Source organism: Phycodurus eques, chromosome 1 (assembly GCF_024500275.1).
Source record: "Phycodurus eques isolate BA_2022a chromosome 1, UOR_Pequ_1.1, whole genome shotgun sequence".
Classification (NCBI taxonomy): Eukaryota; Metazoa; Chordata; class Actinopteri; order Syngnathiformes; family Syngnathidae; genus Phycodurus; species Phycodurus eques.
Window position 1 is genome coordinate 34382222 of NC_084525.1, and position 25991 is coordinate 34408212.

The 25991-nt window shown below is 41.1% G+C and overlaps 1 protein-coding gene across 5 annotated transcripts in view; it reads left to right on the plus strand.

The window, feature by feature from the left end:
- Positions 1–4434: 4434 nt before the first annotated feature.
- Positions 4435–25991, plus strand: part of LOC133409419 (nuclear receptor coactivator 3-like) — an 85478-nt gene continuing 63921 nt past the window's right edge. For 4 of the 5 annotated variants that reach the window (XM_061689391.1, XM_061689382.1, XM_061689419.1 and 1 more), the window contains exon 1: positions 4435–4561. The gene's annotated coding sequence lies outside the window, so the exon portion shown is untranslated. Of the gene's footprint in view, positions 4562–4899; positions 5038–25991 lie in introns of those variants that run through there. The other variant, XM_061689401.1, reaches the window with a different exon arrangement.

Sequence of the window (25991 nt, forward strand, 5' to 3'; positions counted from 1 at the left end):
GTCGTGTCCCATGGAATGCCAGGTGATAAAATGTTATCCAATTATCAATTTTATATGCCACTGATCCTATGAGCCTGTCTCAGCTGATTTCATCCAACACAGTCTGCTATATGTGTTAAGGGAATCACATAGTACATGCGATGAGATAGACAACCATTCACACTTGCCTTGTACACCATTGTTGGACATGAACAGAGCCCACGCTGCCTGTGAGTGAACCACTACACCATCGATGGCCAATTTAATTCTTGACCAACCATTTTTTAGGACACTAAAATGATGTGTAGCATCATAGGCAGTGGAACCGGGGGAGGGGGGGGGGGGGGGTGTTGGGGACACGTGCCCCCCCCACACACACACACTTTTCAGGTGGTGCCTCCGAAGTCCTAAAAAGTACCCACAAATTACTAAAACATGCCTCCCGAAAGTGTGTCCATTGCACCTTTTCAAAACATTAGTATTAAATTCTAAAAATCTTCCTTGTGTAAATTTGCTTTCCAAGAACAGTCACGTTTCGAATCCTCCATTGAGTCATGCTCTAATCTCCTTTTCTACTCCCAGGCAAGCCTTTTCATTTTGCCTGATGAATTAAGCCTGACCCACAAGGCTAATTGCTTTAAACCTCCACCGCAACCCCATTTCAACATTTCTTACTCTCGGTAGTCTCACACTTTCTTCATCGCTAACTTTCTCAGTCAAGAGTTCGAACTCAGTTACACTGCTTTTATTACAAAGCTTCTTTTTGTTCTTTTGTTTTTTTAAACCATATATTGGTGTTCCCAGCTACCCCTCTCTCCAGGAAATAGACAGCATTTATCATTATCTGTGATCTCGTCCTTTACTTACGCTAAACTAAATGCCACTATCTCATCATCTTGTCCCGATTCTCTCTCACCCTCCTCTTCACTTCTCATTCTCTTTCCTTCACACTGTCACTGACACAACAGGATACATTGACTGTGTGTGCGTGCGTGTATGTGTGTGTGTGTGCATCTATCAAGCTATCTGTGCTCTTGTCTGCCTGGTATCACCATGGCGACGGATTCTGCTGCTGTCTGTCCCTTGCCTAGTGTATCTTGGCAGCAGTTGGGCCGCTGTGTCGACGCGTCCCAATTCATAGGCCACCTGGCAAAGACATCAGTGCTCCATGCTGGACCCGCCAGCTCACATATGGAGCCTGCATATGGCCCTCATCTTTAAGAGATGGTTTGCTTGGAGGAGCCAAAGTCTCTCTGGTCAAACACACAAAGCCAGTTCACAGAAGAAAGAGGGTTGTTGAATGATGTTTCTGGGTAAAGGTTCTTGTTGTTTGCAATGGATTCCGATGAAAGAACAAGTCTTAGTGTACCACATGACAAATCGAGATGAAAAACAATAGACAAGTTAGGAGACATAATCAGTATTCTGACTTGTTTCCTTTATGAAACTCTATTAATTTGTCAAAGTAATGTACAAAAAAAGACTTTTGCCACAAAAGGATTGAGCGGAAATACACTTAACAGAAAGACGTTATCACACATAATGCTTATGAGTATCAGTAATATCTGTACATGTTATGTGACATCCAATTTGATGCTGTTTCTAAAACAGCATCAAATTGTTATTATTGTTATTATTGTTGTTGTTATTATTATTGTTTATGGCAATACAGTGAATCAGTGATTCCCAACCAGGGTACCATGAGCGATCATCAAGGGTGCTGCAGGAAATGATCCAATTTCACATTATTTCAAATTATTATTCATGAATTACAAATATGTCTCTATTTATCTAGCTATGCCAACGTCGTATAGTGACAAGAAGAATAATTAGATCCTCTTACATGAGATGTACAACCCCAATTCCAATGAAGTTGCGACGTTGTGTTAAACATAAATAAAAACAGAATACAATGATTTGCCCATCATGTTCAACCTATATTTAATTGAATACACTACAAAGACAAGATATTTAATGTTCAAAATGTTAAACTTGATTGTTTTTAGCAAATAATCATTAACTTAGAATTTTATGGCTGCAACACATTCCAAAAAAGCTTGGACAGGGTCATGTGTGTTACATCACCTTTTCTTTTAACATTCAATAAACGTTTGGGAACTGAAGACACTAATTGTTGAAGCTTTGTATTCTTTCCCATTTTTGCTTGATGTACAGCTTCAGCTGTTCAACAGTCCGGGGTCTCCGTTGTCGTATTTTACACTTCATAATGCGCCACACATTTTCAATGGGAGACAGGTCTGGACTTCAGGCAGGCCAGTCTAGTACCCGCACTCTTTTACTACGAAGCCACGCTGTTGTAACAGGTGCAGAATGTGGTTTGGCATTGTCTTGCTGAAATAAGCAAGGGCGTCCATGAAAAAGACGTTGCTTGGATGGCAGCATATGTTTCTCCAAAACCTGTATGTACCTTTCAGCATTAATGGGGCCTTCACAGATGTGTAAGTTACCCATGCCATTGGCACTAACACAGCCCCATACCATCACAGATGCTGGCTTTTGAACTTTGCGTCCATAACAATCCGGATGGTTCTTTTCCTCTTTGGCACGGAGAACAAGACGTCCACAATTTCCCCCAAAAATTTTAAATGTGGACTCGTCGGACCACAGAACACTTTTCCACTTTTCATCAGTCCATCTTGGATGAGCTCGGGCCAAGAGAAGCCGGCGGAGTTTCTGGGTGTTGTTGATAAATGGCTTTTGCTTTTCATAGTAGAGTTTCAAGTTGCACTTACGGATGTAGTGCCGAACTGTATTTACTGACATTGGTTTTCCGAAGTGTTCCTGAGCCCATGTGGTGATATCCTTGACACATCGATGTCGGTTTAGGATGGAGTGCCGCCTGAGGGATCGAAGGTCACGGGCATTCAATGTCGGTTTTCGGCCTTGCCGCTTACATGCAGTGATTTCTCCAGATTCTCTGAACCTTTTGATGATATCAGGGACCGTAGATCCCTAAATTCCTTGGAATTGTACGTTGAGGAACATTGTCCTTAAACTGTTCGACTCTTTTCTCACGCACTTGTTCACAAAGAGGTGAACCTCGGCCCATCTTTGCTTGTGAATGACTGAGCAATTCAGGGAAGCTCCTTTTGTACCCAATCATGGCACCCACCTGTTCTCAATTTGCCTGTTCACCTGTGGGATGTTCCAAACAGGTGTTTGATGAGCATTCCTCAACTTTCTCAGTCTTTTTTACCACCTGTCCCGGCTTTTTTGGAACGTGTTGCAGCTATAAAATTCTAAGTTAATGATTATTTGGTAAAATCAATCAAGTTGATCAGTTTGAACATTAAATATCTTTTCTTTGTAGTGTATTCAATTAAATATAGGTCGAAACATGATTTGCAAAATCATTGTATTCTGTTTTTATTTATGTTTAACACAACGTCCCAACTTCATTGGAATTGGGGTTGTAAGAAGGTACAATTACAGTAACCTGTTTATCTACCTGTTGTCATTCATACAACAGAATAAGTCATCATTTCTGGCAAGTATATCAGCTTTGTGTTCAACTAAACAGGCCCAGATTTCACACTGAGTATTTAAATTTGTAAGTAAATCAAGACAAGATCATCAGTATTTTAGTAATGATACTCATTAGGACATTTTTTGTCTGTTGGTGTGGCATGAGATTTTGTTTCTAATGCAAAATAGGTGTCTTGGCTCAACAAAGCTTGAGAACACTGCAAGAAAGGAACAGAAAGAAATATAAAACCACACACCTCTTTCGCACAGTCAATCATATATTTATTGGGGCCTAAAGGGGTTGATAAAGCAAAATTACTGACATATGCATACTCACAGAGATGATGTAAAATGTAAGAGGAATGCTGTGCTGTGCAAAAGTTGTAGTTAAATGACCCTTCTCACATCAGACATTTCAACAAACAGTAAATAGTAGGACAGATACAGGCCTTAGCAATCATTGATTAAGGTTACGTTCCATGTAGGGTAGTTGTTTAATAAATATTAATTAATATATATATATATATATATATATATATTTATTTTCATTTTTACTCAAAGCATTGCTGTCGTTACTATGTTAACTGTGGCTTTTGTTTAGCCCAAGTCTTCATGACTGTATTTGACTGCTTTTCTGTCAAATTGAGTTAGGCCCAAAGTGTGTCACTCTCTTGTACTGTGGTCGCCAGTAAATACGAAACAATTTCTCCAAGCAAGCCAGGCATTTTGAAAGGTCAAGTGAAGGTTCACACCTTCTCACCTTTGGCCGACCTGCTCCAGTCGCTGACACCCGTCTAGCGAGCGGCGAGACAGACAGCGAAAGCCCCCTGAGCCCATACCCCCCCTGCTTTCTCCGGCGTGGTGGTGTCGTCTGTCTGTAGTCCATTTCCGGGTTGAAAAGCGAGGCCGGAACAGCGGCGCTTTCCGCAAATGAACTCAACTACCCGCCACCTCCCGCGACGCCTCAACTTCCAGAAACTGGCTTCGTTAGGCTCCGGGAGTGTTTCTCATTTAAACAAACAGTGCCGAAGATGGCGGAGACTTAATGGTGTAAAGACGAAATTATCGACTCGGTAGAGAGAGATACGTCTGCAAGGTAAGGCATTACTTTGTGTTTGTTGCCATTCAGACACGAATTTCACCAGACTTTGCTTTGGTTTGCGATGTGATAGAGGACGGAAATACAACCCGCTTATTTGTCTTCCCTGCGACAGTGCACACAAATTGACATCGGTGCCTTTTTCTAAATGACACTTAACATTTCATCTCGTATGCGTATGCAAAGGGAAGTCTTTGTCGCGCGGTCTGGGCGATTAAACAATTGTTTCTTTGCATCTTTATTTAACCAAGTGAACTTCACGCAAGCTGGCTAGTTTACACACACGCACGCGCGCGCGCGCGCGCCGCTCGCTGGTGGCAAGTGTTTCCGCTTAACGCGTCGGGAAGTTTATGTTTAAAACACAAGCAAGCACGCGACAAGCGTGAGGTGAGGCGTAAAGGTTTTGGCCCCGTTTGACAGCGACGATCTGCTGGCAGCTTGCGAGCCAAGGCTGTCCACGACGCGGCAGCGACGTAAGGGAGCGAAAGCTTTGCCGATGTGATGAATGCGCGCACTGCTTTGCGAGAGCCGCGAGCCTGCGTTTTGCTGGTGCGATTTGTGGACAAGATGCTGCTGCCTTGTCCGTCTGCGAGGGCCGGAGTCCCCGCGCCTTACTGAGCGATGAAAAAGTGCTCAAAGTACATGTTTGGGCTTTGAATCGCGAATGCTTTGCGTGCAAATGTAGGTGAATGAATGAATGTACGTGCTCGTTTGTTTTGTTTGTTATCCCTATTGTGTGAGCTGAACAGTGTGTCATCTGCTCTACCCTCCGGAACACGTCTCGCTGTGCAAATCTGCAGGGGGCAGCACAGCGACCGTGCACCGACACCCGGTAACACCGGAGCTCCCTTGTTTGATACCTCAGTCACTCACGATCGTGTGTATGTGCCTGCTTGCACGTAAAGCCCCGTGCCGTATGAGCTCACATGTACTGTCTGCTCCCCACATTGTGCGTAAACAAAAAGGGACTAAAAGTGATGCATGTAGTGTGTGACATGGTGCAACCGGCACTTGTGGGCAAAGATGAATTGCTTGGATTTGTCCTTTTTAATGAATCTGTTTCAAGACTCTCTGTATTGTTACTGTCATACACTTCCAATCGGGTTTAATTTCAAGTGTGCACTTGAATACAAGTTATAACAGAACATAATTATTTATATGCTAGGCTATGTGTGTGTGTGTGAGTATATATATATCAATCTACGTAATCGGAGGAAAACATGATGATTGTTGATTGCACCTGTTGGTGGGTTTTTGTAGCACACTTTGATGTTTATGACCCAGAAAGATTCAGCCTTCATATGCAAGGAGACTTTATACATGTTCATTCAAATCCATCCATCCATCCATGTTTATCCTACGCAAGGTTGCAGGGGGTGGGGCCTATCCCAGTTGACATTGGGAAAGAGGGGGGCAGGGGGAGGCGGGGCTCAGCCTGGATTGATTGCAAGTCAGTCTGTGTTTACAGCAGTGGTATCAAACGTACAGCCCGTGGGCCAGAACTGGCCCATCAGGGCATCCAATCCTGCATGTGGGGATAGAGAATACATTCACAGCTATTTTTCAATAAAAGTAACTGTTGTTGCTAATTTTGTCCACTGGCGAGTGCACTGATGAACACCTACCACTTAAATGACATTCTGAAATTGGCTGCTCCTCATGATTGGACACATGATATTGATGCACTTGTACAGTCTGAAAGATGAAGATCTACACGAAGATTAATCTGAAAAGTGTGGTGGCCATTTCTTTTTAATGGATTTGCAATGTGCCAGTACCCCAACATGGCAAGGGGTGCGAGGGCCCTTAATAGCTGTTGGCGGCGCAAGTTTAAGTTGAAACTATAATCATTACTGTTATTAAATATGCACATTTGCAGGTAATAATAATGTTAACACTGTACGTAGCATCATAACTTCAAAATAATATTATTCACATTTTAAGGCATCTTCATTATCCCGAAGGGGGGCAGTTTGTTTATTTTGGGTCTTGTATACTTGCAAAAACACTTAGTCAAGACAGTAAACTAGTTCACTGTGGGTTTTTTTTAAATATTTTCCTACATATTTTGTACCGTTGGGTAAAATAATTTGTCTACAATTAATCTTTTTCATTTTTCTTTAATTTACTTATTACTTATGTTAATAAAATGTTGAACTACTCTCGAATGTTCAGTTTTCAGTACAGGTGCTTTAAAACTGGGAGATTAAAAATGTTAAAAACAATATGAAAAAATCCTGATCATCGAGATCGGACGATATGAAAACAATTATTGGGAATTGTGTTTTTTTTTTGGTTTTTGGCCATATTGCCCAGCCCTAGGCGGCACGGTGACCGACTGGTTAGAGCGTCCGCCTCACAGTTCTGAGGACCGGGGTTCAATCCGACTGTGTGGAGTTTGCATGTTCTCCCCGTGCCTGCGTGGGTTTTCTCCGGGCACTCCGGTTTCCTCCCACATCCCAAAAACATGCATGCTAGGTTAATTGAAGACTCTAAATTGCCCGTAGGTGTGAATGTGAGTGCGAATGGTTGTTTGTTTCTATGTGCCCTGCGATTGGCTGGCAACCAGTTCAGGGTGTGCCCCGCCTCCTGCCCTAAGATAGCTGGGATAGGCTCCAGCACGCCCGCGACCTTAGTGAGGAGAAGCGGCTCAGAAAATGGATGGCTGGATATTGAAAAATATCCAGCCATAAATCAATATTGAAAAATGTCTATCCACAGCTTCAGTTCAAAAGAGGTTGGTTTTGTGCAATTATTTTATTGGTTGTTTTTCATGCACTGCCACAACTTGTATTTTTACATACACACATTTACAAGGTCGGTGGATAACTGCATAATTTCTGAATAGTTACCACGTTAGTTTGTATGGTGCGATGAGTCAGTTGAGTTTGTCAAGATTTCCAGCTGAATTCTGAAATATATGTACATTTAAAATGATTTTGAGAGCTTCACAGAGTTGTTTTATAAATGGTACATACAACCCCAATTCCAGTGAATTGGCTGCAACACGTTCCAAAAAAGCTGGGACAGGGTCATGTTTACCACTGTGTTACATCATCTTTTCTTTTAACAACATTTAATAAGGTTTGGGAACTGAGGGCACTAATTGTTGAAGCTTTGTAGGTGGAATTGATTTCCCATTCTTGCTTAATGTACAGCTTCAGCTGTTCAACAGTCCGGGGTCTCTTTTACCCTTCATAATGCGCCACGCATTTTCAATGGGAGACAGGTCTGAACTGCAGGCAGGCCAGTCTAGTACCCGCACTCTTTTACTATGAAGCCACGCTGTTCTAACATGTGCAGAATGTGGTTTGGCATTGTCTTGCTGAAATAAGCAGGGGCGTCCATGAAAAAGACGCTGCTTGGATGGCAGCATATGTTTCTCCAAAACCTGTATGTACCTTTCAGCATTAATGGTGCCTTCACAGATGTGTAAGTTACCCATGCCATTGGCACTAACACAGCCCCATACCATCACAGATGCTGGCTTTTGAACTTTGCGTCCGTAACAATCTGGATGGTTCTTTTACTCTTTGGCCCGGAGAACACGACGTCCACAATTTCCCCAAAAAAATTGAAATGTGGACTCGTCGGACCACAGAACACTTTTCCACTTTTCATCAGTCCATCTTAGATGAGCTCGGGCCCAGAGAGGCCGGTGGCATTTCTGGGGTGTTGTTGATAAATGGATTTTGCTTTGCATAGTAGAGTTTCAAGTTGCACTTACGGATGTAGTGCCGAACTGTATTTACTGACATTGGTTTTCTGAAGTGTTCCTGAGCCCATGTGGTGATATCCTTTACACATTGATGTCGGTTTTTGATGCAGTGCCGCATGAGGGATCGAAGGTCACGGGCATTCAATGTTGGTTTTCGGACTTGCCGCTTACATGCAGTGATTTCTCCAGATTCTCTGAACCTTTGGACCGTAGATGATGAAATTCCTAAATTCCTTGCAATTGTATGTTGAGGAACATTGTCCTTAAACTGTTCGACTATTTTCTCACGCACTTGTTCACAAAGAGGTGAACCTCGCCCCATCTTTGCTTGTGAATGACTGAGCAATTCATGGAAGCTCCTTTTATACCCAATCATGACACCCACCTGTTCCCAATTAGCCTGTTCACCTGTGAGATGTTCCAAACACCATTCCTCAACTTTTTTCCCACCTGTCCCAGCTTTTTTTGGAATGTGTTGCAGCCATAAAATTCCAAGTTAATGATTATTTGCTGAAAACAATCAAGTTGATCAGTTTGAACATTAAATATCTTGTCTTTGTTGTGTATTCAATTAAATATAGGTTGAACCTGATTTGCAAATCATTGTATTTTTTATTTTTTTTAATTTATGTTTAACACAACGTCCCAAATTCATTGGAATTGGGGTTTTATATAGATCCACTTTTATCTGTAAATTGCACAAGTGTAAATGAAAAAAACTGATTCAGTCATTTTGTTAAGACATTTCAGATCGCTCATATGATTTGCAACACCATATTAATAAATACATGTAAATACTAATCTTGAATAGTAGTTATTTACATTTTATTAAGCCATGATTGCTCACTTTTCACTCTACAGTGCAGCGAATGTAGAAAAATACAACACTAGTTTGAAGTCCTGAGTATTTTCAGAGGTACCGTACAAGATACAGAATAAACTATGTCCCATCATCCCATCATGTTAGATCGAGGAAATACGCACGCACAGAGCTGATAATTGAGATCGGCCCTGCTTCAATATTACTGGCTCCAGGACACACGCCGTTACACTATGATTTGCGTGTGTGTGTGTACGTGGGTACAGACATTCACTCACCACGTGGCGTGTACTTCGATTCACTCGCCAAATGGATAATTTAGTCGCATTTGGCGACTGGCGAGTGTTAATTTCGGACCCTGGGACCGCGGGCTGTCGGACGTGGTTGCCTGCTTCCCAAGTGAAGAGGCATGGTGACGCCATCAGTTGCCCTCCTCCGCCCCACTGCCCCTCTTCTGACAGCTTCACAGTTCTCCCTGTGGCCAGGTCTTGGTTGATCTTCGCTCTTGTGGATGCAGAGATGAATGCGAAAGAGGAGGACGATGACAGTGATGCATGAAATATGCTGAATTCGGGAGAAAATGAAGAAAGAGGTTATAGCAGGGGATGCTGGTGAGAGGGTCAGGCCCTGGGGGTGGGGGTGGGGCTGGGGAGCCTGGACCTCACCCACCACCAGCCTGGGAAGCTTGCGACGATGGAAAGAATGTGGGTATTGAAGGGAGGAGGGGCAAAGGTGGAGCCTCTTGCTGGAATTCTACCTGGAATTCCTCCATTGTTTTGTGCCCTTTTGTCTTCCCCAGGTCTATTCTGCGCCGTCCTCTGCTGTGGAATCAGGAAGCTTTCTGAGTCGAAACGCTCCACATTCTTTATTCTGTTCTTGCTGGTCTTTCTTGGGTGTTTTGCCCGCTGTCCCCTGCCTTCCTCCGTCAACAGTGTGCCAACTGAACTGTTGTCCTGTTGTTATTGAGCCCCCTTCTCCAAGTGTCAGGCTGTGTTAAACAGGAATTAATCTTCACTGGTTTACATCTGTGCGATGAATGTTAAGTGGCCATCTCGATGCCTTTCTTATGTGCGAGTTTGTTAGTTGCTTCGGATTCATGTTGTTTTGTGCTTCTCATGGCTGCTTCTTCTCCACTATCTTTCCACGTACACCGTGGACTGTATTCTATCGCTCACGTGGTGTACTCAAGATAAGTTTACATTACTCTTATCGAGGAACCGGGCTTTTCTTTGTGTAAATAATCATTATGTCCTGGTGTGATTGTATGTAAGTGAGATGATGAATGTGAGACTATGAGAAAAGGAGGTAGAGGAGGAGGTAAATAAGGAGGAAGAGTGGTTGTAATAAAGCGGCAACACCCACAAAAATTCACAGCGTGCTGTAGCATCCAGCTGTTACTGGTTACGCGAGGCTTGGTTGCCACAGCAACACAACCCTTTGCGCCTGCTCAAGGTCGTTCATCCAGTGCTGAACTGAGCATCATGCAGCACACACTGTAGGATGCTTGCTAGAGGAGGGAGGTACAGATTAAAAAACTGCTTCAAAGTGACCAATGGAAAGCCCTTCAGTGACATGTTGTTAATAAACATACACGACGGCACCTTCCACCGACCCTACTGACACACACACAGTGTTATTTTTGTCGATAAAGCAACAAGCAATGAGCAATCTCTGGACTTGTGGCTGTGATAAAATATTTAGCTGGTCAGTCGGAGAGAGACGCTGGTTTGGATTTGTTTTTCCGAACACACAGTATCCTTTTTACTCCCCCGCCCCCCTTCAGTTTTTCTTTGTTCCTCATCTTTAAGGTCTGCAAAATCCCTTGGGTGAACTCCTTTCCATATTTACTGTCACCATTTATACAGTAATGACCACTACCTGTTACATATACATTATGTTGGCATGAATTTGGTTCTTGACTTTTTAAAGAATAAAAATCGAAATTATTATCCACAAATGAGTTGAGTTTAATTATGTCGTGAATTAACATTATGGTCATCGTACACGTTAACAACACTCGATCAGTGACGAGGCTGAGTCTGCATTCTACAATGTATTTCAACTGGTTGTGTATGAATCTATGTTCAGTAGTGAGGAGGTACTGACCAAGATTGGATTCCATCCATCCATCCATTTTTCTGAGCTGCTTCTCCTCACTAGGGTCGCGGGCGTGCTGGAGCCTATCCCAGCTATCATCGGGCAGGAGGCGGGTACACCCTGAACTGGTTGCCAGCCAATCGCAGGGCACTTATAAACAAACAACCATTCGCACTCACATTCACACCGACTAGCAATTTAGAGTCGTCAAGTAACCTACCATGCATGTTTTTGGGATGTGGGAGGAAACCGGAGTGCCCATAGAAAATCCACGCAGGCACGGGGAGAACATGCAACCTCCACACAGGCGGGGCCGGGAATTGAACCCCGCTCCTCAGAACTGTGAGGCGGACGCTCTAACCAGTCATCCACTGTGCCGCCAGATTGGATTCCATGGAGAAAAATGTAATTTTTTTTTTTTTGGGGCCACCTGGCAAGGTACATTTTTAGATGGTCCATTTCCCTAACAATGAGCTAAGGTGTCAGTCAAATAGGGCTTTTAAAAGGAGTGGGAAAACACAATCTGTCCTGTCTGCATTTGCCTCAAGTAGAACCATTGAAAGGGACTGTAGTTGCATGTTCCTCCTTGCTTTAAGGCAGGGGTGTCAAACTCAGATTCACGGTGGGCCGAAATTAAAAATTGGGACAACGTCGCGGGCCATACTCAATATTTAATGCAAAATCACTGCGATGTGCACATTTCCCTTTTCTGTAGAAATGTAGCATTAAAGTTTATCATTGACAACAAACTTAAATTTTGCTTAAACATTGTATCTGGAATAAACAAACTTGAATATTATAAACACGAGAAATAAAATTTGCGATAAAAGAAATCAGTGGTATTTGTTTGTTGTTTTGTATTTAAGTAGATAACATGAATTCTTCTGTCTCTCTATCTTCTATGTATCGATGGGCACTCGCCGGTCTAGACTGATGGGCCACACTAGCAAAGCATTCTGGGATTTGTAATATTAGTGGTGCATGTGTTATATACTGGCGGGCCAGCTCTAATACACACTTAATATGGTCCTGCGCGCCAAATATAATTACATCGTGGGCCAAATTTGGCCCGCGGGCCTGGGTTTGACACATATGCTTTAAGATAATAGATGCTTGTTAAATGGGTTCCTCACAGGGAGGTGTGTGGCTTGAAGAAGGGGTGCTCTGTGTTTTTACTTGTTTTCCATTGTTAAACAATCCAGTTTAAGCGTTTTAGCTGTCCTTTACATGTCCATGGACACACACACACAGGGCAGAAGTTGAGGTAAATGTTACCAGATGCAGCTCACTGAGGCAGCAGCTTCAACTCTGCCTGAACTCGTCTATTACGTGACCACCACCTCAACTCGGTTTACCCCCGTCCTGCCTTCCCCTCTACTGCCACTCCGCCACTATTGCTCTGGCCCTGATGCACGCGCGCGCACACACACACACACACACACACATACACACACACTTCTCCTTAATATAAATATAGCATAGAGGCAGGATTGGATGACTTAACAAGTATCCTGCATATAATTAAAGAACTTATGATTATGAGCCCACTTTTCTGTATCTGGTTCCAACCTGGAACAGAGTAAACTGCACAGGTGCGACAGAATGTAATGAGGATCCATTCATTCAGCCTATCCCAGCTGCCGCTGGGTAAGAGGCGGTGTACACAATGAACTGGTCGCCAGCCAATCGCAGGGCACATATAAACAAGCAACCATTCGCACTCACATTCACACCTACGGGCAATTTAGAGTCTTCAACTAACCTACCATGCATGTTTTTGGAAGGTGGGAGTAAACCGGAGTACCCGGAGAAAATCAACGCAGGCACGGGGAGAACATGCAAACTCCACACAGGCGAGGACGGATTTGAACCCGGGTCCTCAGAACTGTGTGGCACATGTGCTAACCAGTCGGACACGATGCTGCCCTAAGTTGTAGAAAAATATCGATTTGTTTTCGTAACTGTTAACCTTCACCGTGCCGCCGTAATGAGGATTAGCCAGTAAAATTAATATTATTGTAACAACTGTAAGCAGCATGATGTTGACTCACCAGTGAAGGCAATGCTTTGGAAACGCTCTTTAAAAAGTGCTTTTGGCAGGATGCAACTTCCTGAGAATCTCTCTGTGACATACATGTGACTAAGGAGATTTTCAAATGACGTGCAGACAAGACAGTGGATTAGACTTCAACCAAGTGCTGAATTACACAGTGTGGATGAGGACACAGCACATTTACTAATATACTTTTATTATGCAAGTCTGTTATGCTGGCAAATGGAAAGAAGCATAAGGAGCAAATTTTGCTCCATCTATTTTCCATTGCCAACCCTCCACACACATCCCTTTTACTTCTCTTTTTCACAACAAACTTGTTAGTCCTGTGAGATCTGAGATGTAGTAAACAACAGTGACAGTCTCTTTGAACGAAAATGGGGGAAGAATATAAATATTGATTTTATGCAATATGAGAAAAAGATGTACTGATTTCGTCCTCGTGGGTCTTTTTAACAGATAGTGTTTGTTTCTCAAGGTGATAAATCAAATTTGGGCCTACTTCTGTTTGTCTGTCTGTCTGTCCCATATCGTTTGATAAAATGGTCATCTACTGTCAATAAATGCTTCTGGTTTGTTTTTACGGGGAGACGGCTAAAGTGCTCCAGAATACACTGTGTTAAAAATTTGAGGGTTAGGATTTAAAAAATTGATTGACAGTTTTAGTGTTTCTGTGGACGTTTTTGCATGTTGTTTCACCTCTCTCTTTCAATTGCTGATATCGATCTTGAGCAGTTTCAGAACTAGTTTCAGCTGAGTCCAATTAAAAGGATATTGTTGTTCTGGATGTTGTTGCATATTATTAGACATGTCAGTTTGTATGCATGATGGGAGGACGAGAAGAATCTTTCTGCTGATAAAAAGCATGAAATGGTCCAAGGCCTTTCGAAAGGAATGCAAACACTGGGCATTTTGAGTAAACATAAGCAAGATAACTGCACTATTAAATACATTGTGTGTGACTTGGAGAGCAAATTAATTCGTTCATATAAAGGTGTATCAAGGAAGCAAGCAGGCATTCAAAGCTGCTGGTGTCTCTTTGGGCTTGCAGTCATGCATAAAGACACATGGCTCGAGACACGAGTGACCGACATACGATTTTTACAACATACAAGCTGTCATTTGGCTGATTGAGATATGAACGCTGTATGATGGAAGTGAAATCAACTCATATAACTTCAAAATAGCAGCACTTTTACAAATAGTGAACAATTCTTCAAAAAGAGTTATGTTTAATGCCACTCCAAGTTGAAAATTACTGTCAAACTAAGCATACAACAAAGAGAACGATACCTTTTGTATTTAAAGCAACCATAGTTTACGCGGGTGGACGCCTCGGTAACACGCTCTCTAGTAATGCCCTTGTTTTTGTCTTTTTCGTTCATCTTTGGAGACATTACGTGACTTACTTACACTAGGGAACACTGTACTGAGAACCTTCTTTCGCCAACTTTCACAAATCCACCAAGTTTTTTTCCCAGATTTAATTACCAGCACTTTATGTCGCATTGAGGAGGCAAAGACGGCGCCACAGAGGAAAGCATGCCGGAGTGGAAGTTAAGCTCCGACCGCGAGGATTTCGAACACCACTTCGGTCGATTCACCTCGCAAATCTACGCTCTCTACCCAACAAAATGGACAAGCTTCATCTCCTCACAAAGACCAGTAAAGACTTTGCATATGTCTTTACTGGTCTTTCACGGAGACTTGGCTTTGTGAACGCATCCCCGACGGCCTTGTACTGTTGCCGTCTTCCAACTACACTGAGCGGACCACGACAGGAAGCTATCTGGGAAAACAAAAGGTGGCGGCACATGCGTCTCCATAAACGGAAAATAGTATAATGATGTCACGGAGCTCAGCACACACTGCAGCCTGAACTTGGAGTCACTGTTTTTGAACTGTAAGTTATTTTATACCCCGTGCCAGTTTGCTTCATTCATACTCGCCGGTGTTTACATTCCTCCCCACGAACTCCTCACTACAAAAGCTGACTGACCAAGTAAACGAACTCGGGAGGGGGGAGGTGGGCGTATCACAGGTTTGAACCCAAATGAGATTCACCCCTCATTATTCTTGGGGACTTTAACAAAGCAAAACTCAACCAAGAACTCCCTAAATACAAGCAGCACACTGACTGTCCCACCAGGGAAACCATTCCAGACCACTGCTATACCATGCTGAAGGACTTATACCATGCTATTCTCCATGCAGCTCTGGGCTCGTCTGATCACTATTTAATTCACTTAATGCCAAAATAGAGGCACAAACTTAAATGAGCGAAGCCTTTGGTGAAAACAGTGAAGAAGTGGACCAATGAAGAAAAAATGGAACTTCAAGACTGTTTCGACTGCACAGATTGGAGTATTTGAAACTTCAACTGGCAGCTTGGACTGATATGCATACATTGTTACATCCTACATCAGCTTTTGTGAAGACGTATGTGTATCAACAAAGACATTTTGCACGTTCAATAACAACAAGCCGTGGTGAACTGCCAAACTTTGCCAACTTCAACAGGCTAACGGAGTGGGGACAGAGTCCTGTACAATCAGCCCAAAAACCAGCTAGCAAACCTAATCAACATCACAAAGAGACATTATGCAGAAAAGCTGGAAAACCAGTTTGCTGCTAACGATTACAATCACTAACCAACTACAAGCGATCTCCCCCCCCCCCCCCCCAAGGACTGGCTGAAGAATTGAATACCTTCGACTGTAGATTTGAAAAGGACACTTTCACACCCCATACCCACCCAGCTGCACCACCGATGACAACCATCACACTTCTGACTCCCCCTTCTACATTGACCATTCAAGAACAAGATGTAAAACGTGTCTTTAAACAACAAAAGATCAACAAAGCGGCAGACCCCCAGACACTGTCCCCCCCTCCTGCTTGAAAGTCTGTGCAGACCAGCTCGCTCCAGTCTGCACCCAGATCTTCAATAGAGCTTTGGAACTGTGTGAAGTCCCATCCTGTGTCAAACGCTCGGCCATCATCCCAGTCCCCTAGAAACCTGCAGTTTCAGGATGGAATGACTACAGACCTGTCTCCCTGACATCTGTGGACATGAAATTCTTTGAACCCCTTGTGCTGGACCACCTCAAGAGCATCACAGGACCCCTGAAGGACTACTTGCAGTTTTCCTATCGAGCAAACAGGTCTGTGGATGACAGAGTCAACATGGGACTGCAGTTCATCGTAGAACACCTCGACGGCGCGTGGTCTTACGCAATGATCCTGTTTGCGGACTTCAGCTTTGCATTCAACACCATCGTTCCTGAACTCCTCCCCTCCAAGCTTCTCCAGCTCAACGTCTCGCTTGCCATCTGCCAGTAGATCTACAGCTTCCTGACAGGCAGGATATATCTGGTGAGGCTAGGGGACACCACCAAAATCAGACTGCAACTGACAGTCAAGGCTGCTGACTTTGTAAACTGTATCGGTACCCAAACTACCCACTCTTGAGGACTTGCATGCTGACAGAACTAAGACAAGGGCATGCAGAATCCTCTTGGACCCTCCACATCCTGGTCACCACCTATTCCAGCTCCTTCTCTCAGGTAATCGCTATCGAACAATGCAAACTAAAACCAGGCGAAATTCCAACAGCTTATTTCCTCTTATCTTTAACTTATAAAACAGTTGTAACATCTGCCAATTTTGCACATCTCTGTTGGGACACTTCTACATTATTCGTACCCTCACTGTTTTATCACGCTGTACTATTTACATTCTGTTGTTGATTACTACTACCCACATATGTGTTCGAAAACTCTCTGCACCATTTGCACAATCGTCTATGTACCATATCATTGCACTATTAGTCACTTTAAATTGCTCTAAATTACTTGAGGACTGTATCATTTCCACAATTGTCATTATATCAGCATCACCACACTAATGGTACACTTTCATTGCTCAATGACTCTCCATACTTGTTTTTTATGTCCTAAATGTATATTTTGTCATAGTGGCTGTTTGTTGTCATACTAGAGTGGCTCCAACTACCATAGACAAATTCCTTGTGTCTTGTAATGTACTTGGCCAATAAAGCTGGTTCTGATTCTGATTCTTTCAGTCCGCCAGCTTAATCCTAACGCTAATTAGCAGCTACTGTATGTTGCAGTGCAAAAATGCTGCATTAACATGTGCACTGACAATATACTGTAACAGTATTCACATTGATACAGTATATCCTTCATCCTTTGCGTAGAACAACAAATATAGAGTACTTTCCTGAGAGGAATTGAGGCATTATTATGAATCCCACTGGAGCTCTAGGCAGGACACTCCGCACTGCAATATGAATGGCTGGTGCATTCAGGCAGGACTGCATGCTATTTAATTATGTCATTACGGTATGTTTTTATAAAGTACAATATTATAGAATTCTATTTTTTCCTCATGAAAATACACACTACCCCCCCAACAAATATTTGTGATGAGTGTTGTGAGTTACAAGTGTGGCCATGGCACGAATTAAACTCAATTTCAATGCACCACTGTATTTCCTATCTCACGAGGCGAAACGTTTGCAGTAGGTTTAGAATACGAAGACCAATTCTCTAACAGTTTCATTCACTGTTGAATGCAGTGCTACCTGGGATGGTACAGATGGATGGTGTTCTGGGTGGTTGGTTGATGACCGACATGTCCCAACAAAGCTGCAATATCAACTAGGGCTGTCACTATTGAATCTTTTTAGAATCAATTCTCCTATTGATTATGATTGAATAATTGAATAATAATCACCCACTCCCACACTATTACTGAAAAATAAATAAATAAAAATCCCACTAACATGAATTTTATTCTCATTTATGAGGGATGGACCTCAATCCTTAAACTGCATATGTTGGTACTGAGTGTATGGATTAAATTTGGTGTACCGAATTTGAGAATGCAAAATGCTAAATGGTTAATAATCGCGATTACATTAGCGCGCTGATGATTACCAATTTAGGTCAAAAAACACACACTACTATTCAGCTCACTCATACTTATCATGTTATATGTATGTTACACATTTAACAGTGTCTTAAAAATCACTTAAAGACGCGTCTTTGTCATGTTTGGCAAAGTTAATCATTGGCACAACACTGCGTCCCTCTGCAATAAATGTTTTTGTGAAAAGTGTTCCGGCGGCGCAAACATGGTTCTGTATAGGTCCCTGCGGAGCTTCGAGGCAGAAATTTTGTGTCAACCTATTTTTGTGTCGACTTAGAGTTATTCGATTTAATTACTTTACAACCCCAATTCCAGTGAAGTTGGGATGTTGTTAAACAAAAATAAAAACAGAATACACTGATTTTCAAAGCATGTTCGGCCTATATTTTTAATGGAATACACGCTAAAGACAAGATATTTAATGTTCAAACTGGTAAACTTTATTGTTTTTAGCAAATAATCATTAACTTAGAATTTTATGGCTGCAACACGTTCCAAAAAAGCTGGGACAGGGTCATGTTTACCTCTGTGTTACATCACCTTTTCTTTTAACAACATTCAATAAACGTTTGGGAACTGAGGACACTAATTGTTTAAGCTTTTTAGGTGGAATTATTTCCCATTCTTGCTTAATGTACAGCTTCAGCTGTTCAACAGTTCGGGGTCTCCGTTGTCGTATTTTACGCTTCATAATGCGCCACACATTTTCAATGGGAGACAGGTCTGGACTCCAGGCAGGCCAGTTTTGTACCCGCACTCTTTTACTACGACGCCACGCTGTTGTAACACGTGCAGAATGTGGTTTGGCATTGTCTTGCTGAAATAAGCAGGGGCGTCCATGAAAAAAAACGTTGCTTGGATGGCAGCATATGTTTCTCCAAAACCTGTATGTACCTTTCAGCATTAATGCTGCCTTCACAGATGTGTAAGTTACCCATGCCATTGGCACTAACAGCCCCATACCATCACAGATGCTGGCTTTTGAACTTTTCGTCCATAACAGTTTAGATGGTTCTTTTCCTCTTTGGCCCGGAGGACACGACGTCCACAATTTCCAAAAACAATTGGAAATGTGGACTCGTCGGACCACAGTACAGTTTTCCACTTTGCATCAGTCCATCTTGGATGAGCTCGGGTCAGAGAAGCCGGCGGCATTTCTGGGTGTTGTTGATAATGGCTTTTGCTTTGCATAGTCGAGTTTCAAGTTGCACTTACAGATGTAGTGCCGAACTGTATTTACTGACTTTGGTTTTATGAAGTGTTCCTGAGCCCATGTGGTGATATCCTTGACACATTGATGTCGGTTTTTGATGCAGTGGCGCCTGAGGGATCGAAGGTCACGGGCATTCAATGTTGGTTTTTGTCCTTGCCGCTTACATCCAGTGATTTCTGCAGATTCTCTAAACCTTTTGATGATAATATGGACTGTAGATGATGAAATCCCTAAATTCCTTGCAATTGTACATTGAGGAACATTGTCCTTAAACTGTTTGACTATTTTCTCATGCACTTGTTCATAAAGAGGTGAACCTCGCCCCATCTTTGCTTGTGAATGACTGAGCAATTCAGGGAAGCTCCTTTTATACCCAATCATGGCACCCACCTGTTCCCAATTAGCCCGTTCACCTGTGGGATGTTCCAAACAGGTGTTTGATGATCATTCCTCAACTTTCTCAGTCTTTTTTGCCACCTGTCCCAGCTTTTTTGGAACGTGTTGCAGCCATAAAATTCTAAGTTAATGATTATTTGATAAAAACAATAAAGTTTATCAGTTTGAACATTAAATATCTTGTCTTTGTAGTGTATTCAATTAAATATAGGTTGAACAGGATTTGCAAATCATTGTATTCTGTTTTTATTTAGGTTTAATACAACGCCCCAACTTCATTGGAATTGGGGTTGTATTTTATTTTTTATTTTTTATTTTTTTTTATTTTATTTTATTTTTTATTTTTTTTCTCTCCTCTCTCTCTCTTCCTCCCTCCCCCAGACCTAATGTCAACAATAATTTCGCAGAGCTATGTTTTGGGCTGGGATAATTAGAAGTGAGATGGCTAGTGTGCCTCAAGCTTTTAAAATTACCTCTAGTTTCGAACAGACCATTTCCTACTTTGGTATAAAAAGAAGAACTGTCTTTCGTCGTAAAATAATTATCATACAAGACAAAGCACCATTCCACACTTCAAAAACAAAACAAAACATTGAAGCTATGGGTTTAAAGGGAGAAAACCCTGATGTCAACCCTATTGAAAGCCTATGGAGCACCCCTAAAAAGATTTGAGGATGGATGGCAGTATACCTCCAAACTGCAGCTCTGGGAAGCCATTCTTGCATCCTCAAATGAGATACAGGCAGAAACTATCCTATGTTAACGTGAACAAACAAACGTTTATTTTTTTGGGTTGAAGTAGCAATAGATTTTTTTTAAAGATCTCTATGTAATGACAGAAAAACAAGTTCTTACAATCGACAGTCACGGAAGAAAAATATTAGACCACCCTTGTTTCTTCAGTTTATTTTTTATTTTTTTTAAATACCATTTGTTTGGACAAATATAATGATGAAAACAAAAGTAGGTCATAATAGTTTTATTTAAGAGCTGATATCTATCCATGTTCCATGGTTTTCTTGATAGTAACCAAAATCACTGGGAATACAATTAAGCTTAAGCATGTCAAATAGGGCAAAGTATTTGTCATGTTCGTTGTATTCTTTAGGTAATATACCCTTAGTGGTACCAGGCATTAAAATGAAAAAGAAATTGAAGAACTAAAGTGGTCTAATAATTTTTGTATTAGTGTATTTGATTTTTTTCAAATGTTTGTCCATAATTTGGAACTAGGCTTTACACGATCAGGATTTTTGGGGCCGATCACCGATCCGATCACAAGATGGAGCAATGTGTCTATTTAAATCACCTGTTCATTTACTGCACATACTTGTGTACTAAATTGCTCCAAAAATTATATTTACAATAAATAATGCATTTTTTTATGCCAGGACTGGAGACAGAATGGTAGAAGAAGGTGTGGATGGAGGGTAATGTAAAAACCAATCAGAAGGAAAGACAGGATAAAAGACTGAGCAGTGGGGCAGGGAGAAAAAGTAAACAAGTCATTAATAATTTACTTGCGGGTCGACCTTTAACTCCAGCCAGTGGCGTTTAGCAGAGAACAGCGTTGTGCGGAGTATTGTCTTGTTGGGAAACTGTCACATGATCTTACTGGGTGAGTGTCATTCACATCCAAAGCGCACCTATCATTAAAATAAAATAAAAAGGATTACTGAGATTATTAGTCAAAGCTCTCAAAATAAAAACCTTAACACGTTTTAATATTAGTGATAAGTGGCTTTCATATTTTTGCCCCTCTCAAAGCAATTGTCGTTCACTCAAAGAATGCTAGCAAAAAAGTGTTGTTTTGTTTATTTGAATGATTGCCAAAAAAACAACAACCTGTTTTTAGATATAGTCATGAAAATTAGCATTAACCTCTGTCACAGTCTCATCACACAAATCCATTCAAATCTCTTACATTAATAACAAAAAGGTTACTTACTCAAGTCTCATGTCTACACTTACTTGGCAAAAAGCTTAGGCGCTCGCTGTGTGTTGTGATGTCACTAACGTGAGGTTATCTTCCTCAGAGCTATAACCACAAACAAACCAAACTCAAGATACATTTTCAACAATAGTTTGGGTGGCAGAAGCTCATCTGTAAAGACTGGAGCAGGAGGGTCTTGGTTAAAATCCCGCTACTGATAAATTGGGGAAAAAGGCAAATACAGTGGAACGGCGGGTTACAAACTTATTTGGTTTCATGACCCTGTTTGTAACTCGAAACGTTCTTAACCCGAAGTAATAATACCCATTGAAATGAATAGAAATTATATTAATCTGTTCCAGCCCCGAAATTAAACAAAATTTTTTTTTTTTTGCAGTGTGTATGGTTAAAATAAACATGCAGTACAGAAATCAGTGAAAACTCACTGTTTTAAAGAAATAAAACACTAAATAAACATGATAACAATTTATTGGTCATTGTCATTATTAATTATTTTCATTAACATTATTGGTCATTAAAGGGACATTATTGGTCATTAAAGGGGAGGTGACAGCTCTTCAATGAAGAAGAGTTTTCTTCCATAATGGGAAAATTCAGATTGAGGTGTTTTTTTCTTTTGCCGCTTTCTTTTCTAATTCCTTTGTTGGTTTTGGCACAATAAACTGATTCAGCGAAAATTGTCTTTTTCTGTTCACAAAAAAAAATCTGAAAGCGGGACGTCACATTGTCATTTAAAGATGAATTGCTCTGTTGGCCAATTTGCTGCACATTTCTTATGATCATTTTCATCATTTGATTAATTTTAGAATTTTTTTCATTGCCTCGCTCACGCTATCGCCTGTGAGCGCATTCTCATTTTTTTGTCAGTCTAATGAAGAGCAAAAAAACCAACAACAAAGATACAGCATGGCTCTTTCCGCTCATCAAGTGCTTCCTCTTAGGAGCCATTCTAATTTCGAACCGTTTAGCCCTTTGTTGACTTTTTGGGAAAGATTCTGTGCCTGGATATCATTCATAAAGAACGCGGCACTGCTGGTTGCATCTGGATTTGCTGTATGTGCGTAGGCGGAATTTCCGCCGAGCAAATGCATGCGTGTAGAGCTATTTTGACGTGATTACGCTGACATTAACCGTTCATTGTCTTAATTAAAGAGACACTACAACTTAATAAATAACAAACATACTGTAAATAGTATTTTTTGACAAAAATGAAATGATTTCCGGACATTTTCTTTTTTTTACCACATCAATCACAAACACTTAGATTTGTGATTGGATCATCGAGGACGCAACGTAATCCATGTACTGCAATATTAACGAAATGTAACTTTATTACTTTCGGTTACTTTTGGATTACTCCAACAACAAATATGATGAAAATAAATTCATTATCAATGAAATATATTTTGATACATTTTCTGTCGTGTTCTGTTCATGTTTAATATGCATGTTTTTGGAATGCGAGGGCGGGAGGAACACGGAGCACTAGGGATTCAAACTCAAAACCTCAGAACTATGAGACAGACATGCTCACCTCTTGTTCACCGTGCTGCCTAGCTTCATAACAAAGTTTTTAAAACCTATCAACATGACTCCGTGTGTATGACATACCGAGGGAAATGGGGAAAAAAAAGAGGACTAATTAAATTTATGAAGGCAGCCTTTGCAGTTAGCAGTACTTTAACTCCTTCCCTCACTGACGCACCACCTTATAATACAATGATGCGCTGCTAACTGGAAAAAATTGGGGCTCAAAATCGACGTTTGATCTCTCCTGCATTGAAATTGTAATCCTGCAAAATAATCAAAATTTTTCATAAATATACTTGTAATCTGATTGTAATCTGTTTCTTTTCTGCAACTGCAATGGATTTTTAAAAAATCTTTATATTCTGATTACGTAATCCCACTACTATTCCTCTACTCCACAGGCCTGCACACAAACATCCCTGCTATGTTGACATGCTTGCGTCTCTGCATAAAATCCACCTTAAACCTGCTGCACACCGCGCGACGTGGCCGAATACAATTGAACTCTCGCACACTGTGTAGGGTTCGGCAACTAGTTTTCATTAGCGGCCGACTGTCGCTGCATCACAGATGTAACCAATCAATCTAAGTGCAGATAAACTTTCACACAAACAAACACATTCCCGTGTTTTAAGATAGCAATCGCTAGCTAGCTCGAGACCCAGCTGCCCGCTGTGCTGCCACCAAGCTATACAAATACAATTTACGCAGAATGCATATAATGTAGAGGTGGAACAGTTCACAAAATCCACAATTCGGTTCGTATCTCAGTTTTATGTGATGGTTTTCGTTTCAGTTCAGTATATGTTGACTGTTAAGAAAATGGTCTTGTATAGTTTGTATTGTATTACTATTATTATTTTTATCAATCAGAAATATATCTTTGTTCGTCTATCTATGCCAGCGGCGTTTAGTGACCGGCAGAACAATTAAATGCTCTTACATTGGATGGCAAAAGGTACACTAAAGCACTGTATCAACCTGTTGCTGTTCATGCAACAGAATAAATTGGCTTCATGCAAATATATCAGCTTTGTGTTCAGCTAAACAAGTCCAGATTTCACACTGGGTAAAGTACATTTGTGACTAAATTAGACAAGGTTTCAGTATTCATACATTTTATGATATTTTTGTTTGTTTGTTAACTGTGAGTTTTTTAAAATGTAAAATAGGTGCCTTGACTCAATAAAGGTCTACTGTTGATAATCATACGTGAATGAGCTCAGTTTATGCATAAAGTTTACTCTATAAACTAACACCATTAATATTTGTTTCCACTCATGTAATATTAAAATATGAACACAATTGCCATCTTTTGGGCTCTAAACAACACCACAATGGATTTGAAATGAAACAAATAAGATGTGGTTTAACTGCAGACTTTCAGGTTTAATTTGAGTTTATTTACATCCAATTCAGGTAAACGGTGTAGGAATTACAATAGTTTGTGTTTATCCCTCCCACTTTTTAAAGGCTAGATCGCTACGTGCTAGTATTGCGTAGCCTAAGGTGAAGCCAAGTTTCCATGTTAGTCCAAACACCTCAATCAGACACAAACATTATAGCGATATCACCTCTGTGGTACTTCTTGGAAAACATACTTATTATGTTACTAAACATAAGGTTGATTGTGATTTCAGTTAAAAAGCTGCAGCTCTATTGTTGTTGAGCAGCAATAACATAAAAGCCTCTTTCTAAAGCATGAAGATAAAATATCTTAAGCCCTTTTTATGTGACTACTTTGTTCATAATGCAAGCATGCATGTTGGAATAAATGGATACATCTCATAATAAGAAAACAGACTTCTCCCTCGCCAATTTCAACATGTTGAACATGGATCATGCGTCACGTCTTGGCGCCTGCGCTGTCACCATTTTATCTCCATGCGCACGTGCAAACATTAGCCCTCTCGTTCTCTCTGTCTGTTTGTTGGTTGGTCTCTCTCTCTCTCTCTCTCTCTCTCTCTCTCTCTCTCGCTCTCTCTCTCTCTCTCTCTCTCTCTCTTGGTTTCTCTCTCTCTCAGAGACTCTTCAACGGAGTGCCATTCACACATTCTTTGCACCTCTTTCACTCAGAACCAAATCACACTCATGCAGGCATAAAAGGAGAGACTGAATATAGAATTTCTCCTTAAAATTACATTAAATTAATGGCAATTTTCACGAATCTTATCTCCATTTATTTATAAAGTACATATTTTAAATATAAAATATCACACACAATACAGTGACTAAAATATTAATACAAAATAAATACAACACAAACATCCAGTGGCCAAATTATAATTCAGAATATCTCATAGTACAATCAGTTTTCAAGGAATGCAATAACGTGCAAAGAATTAAAATAACAACACAGTGCTTCAAGTAACATTCAAATATGCCTACCATTTTACCAGTAAAAGTGCGAATAAATGAACAGTTTCATAGGTTTGAGTTTCAGTCTAAACACTAGGGGGACCATGTAAAAGGAGTATGTAGATAAGAGAGGAAGAAGACTTAAGAGGCAAAGAAGAATGTAGAGTCGTGTGGCTGGATAGTAGATGGATGGATGCCATGTACGCTCTGTAAGCTGAGCTATTTTATTAATGCTTTATATGGAAAAAGGGATTATCGGCTTTATTTTCTATACATACTTTTCGCTACTCCGCGAGATTTTGTTGCACTGCGAGACTTCCGCGGCAGCTCTTGTT